Genomic DNA, 2,641 nt, shown 5'->3' on the forward strand with positions numbered 1-2,641 from the left:
ACTAGTAATACTTAATTTCAGAGATTAGATCTGACTGATTATGAAGCATATGAACGAAAAATTATTGGTATGAATATTAAATTTTTTTATTACTAAATGATTGAAGTATAGAAAACAGACAGATTTTTCTCAAAGCTTCAATGATAACTAATGATTTGTAGCGAAAAAATACTAGAACTTTAAAAGATAAAAATTAGTAATATTACAATTTTCCTAAATTCAAGGGAAAAATTTTTGAGAAGAAAAATTTCCATTTTCAAGTAAAAGAATGAAAAAAATGTATGTTTTCATATCAAATCTTATTGAAATTCAGAGATTACACAATAATCGCTACTCAATTAGAATTAAAAAAAAAAAAAAATTATGAATGTTTATTATTTTTGAGAGAATGATGATAATAAATGAGTGGAATACAATTTTTTTAAAACGAAGAAAATGAAAATATAATTTGTAATGAAACGATCCAAAAAAAGTTGGCGAAAAAATTGGTTATTAAAAGAATTTTCCTAGATTCCAGGAAAAAATTCATTGGTATGAAAATTTTTACGGTCGATTGTAAAACTCCGAAATATGTATAGTGCGATGCTTGATTTTATTGAAGTTCATAAATAACACACTAGGTTCCCGCTTAATAAACGTAGAAAAGAAAGTTATTGATAGAAATATTGACTTTTTGAAAAACGGATATCGGGCTATTCGTGTAGGACATAGTTTTTTCAAAACAAAAAAACAGGGATTGGGTCGCACTTAGAAAATAATAGAACAAAAAAAAATAAAACTCTGCACTGGTTGAAATTTTCTAAATTCAAGGAATAACTCGATCAGTTGGAAAATATACATCACTAACGGTAGGAATTTGAAGTATTCACGGTTTTATACTACGAGTCCACATGATGCGCTTGCAGCGCGTCTCTCTGCCTCTTGAAGTTTGGAAAAAAAAAGAGAAAAGACGGGAGTGCGTGAACCTATTCTATTAAAATTCAATGTGTAAAAAATAATATTTTTGATCATCACTCGGCCATTATAAATGATTTTATTATTTATTTTCATCCAATTGTTAAAAATCAAATTTTAAATTAATAATTGTATACCCAGATAAATAAATGTCTTGGAAAAAGGTCCCGATAAAGTTCCGCAAAAAGTCCCGGGGAAAGTCCTGCAAAATGACCTGCAAAATGTCCCAGAGAAAATACAATTCGATATTTATTTAAACGATGATTTCAACATTTATTTAAACGAAAATTTTAATATTTATTTAAACAAAAATTTAAACAGTAAATTCAATATTTATTTAAACGATAAATTCAACATTTATTTAAACGAAAATTTCAACAAAAATTTGAACAATAAATTCAACATTTCTTTAAACAATAAATTGAACGTTTTATTTAAACAATGAATTTAATATTAATATAATATTGTTAGAATAAAGGTTCCATTAATCGTTTAAATTAATACTAAATTCATTGTTTAAATAAACGTTCAATTTATCGTTTAAATAAATATTGAATTGTCTGTTGTATTTTCTCTAACAGAAAGTAACAGTGTTGCGAATTTTCAAATAGGTAACAAAACAATCATTATTACCGACGGAAAGTCATGCTACCTGGGCTGATTCACCCTGCTACTATGACTACTTTGTGCCTTTTTTAGTTGTAAATAATAACATAAATAACTTGCTTTATTTTTTTTCGACATTAGAAAAAATTTGGTTTTTACCAATTTTTTTCTTGGATTTAGAAATTTGCACCTAATATGCAAGTTTTTCCTTGCATCAATCTGGTAGTAGTGTACTATCTATAATCTTTCATTTTTTATGCTCCAGAATAAAATTATTCTACTGGATCTTCCAAATAATTTACATGATAGAAATTAATTTTTTTATAATTGATTTTTTCTTCATCTAGAATCAAAAAAGAAAAAGTGTGCCATTTTTTAATTTTAATGAACTAGAATATACAAACAATATTTTTTTGTTTTTCTATAATTAGAAAAAAAATTGTTTCTTCTTAAAAAATTTTTCCTTGGATTTAGGAGTTTTTTCCTTGCATAAAGTTTTTTTTCCTATCAGCCCAGGTTTGACAATACAAGACCCAATTGGTTAATACTTTTTTCTGAGAACATGCATATGTACTAAAGAATTTCAATTTTTGCTTTACGACCATAAATATTGTACAAAAAAATTTTTTTTATGATGTTGAATGAATGAATATAAAGTTTTATTTTTCTTAACGTAAGAAAATCAACCTTCAAAGAAAAAAATATTTTTCTTTTGAGTATTTTTTTTTGTCTGTTCAAAATATCTTTAATATTGAGAATTTTAAACTTAGATTTAGGGTATCCAACTTCACATTGAGACTTTTTATAATAAAGTGCTGAATTTTTTTTTTTTTAGGAAGCTTACAACCCAATTCAATAATAGAATTTTTTTCTTAGATTTGATGGAAAATTATGAATTTTTGACAATGCCGATTTCGTACGATAGGTGGCGATTTTGTTTCACAACTTTTCACTAGCTAAAAGTCTAACTTAAATCTTCAAGTGCCACTGTATTTTTATATATTAATCAGAGTTCGCTCATCAGCGACTCTACCCACTCAATTTTTGGACTTGCTTTGTCAGGCAACTTTAACCATGTTTT

Source organism: Aphidius gifuensis, linkage group LG4 (assembly GCF_014905175.1).
Source record: "Aphidius gifuensis isolate YNYX2018 linkage group LG4, ASM1490517v1, whole genome shotgun sequence".
Lineage (NCBI taxonomy): Eukaryota > Metazoa > Arthropoda > Insecta > Hymenoptera > Braconidae > Aphidius > Aphidius gifuensis.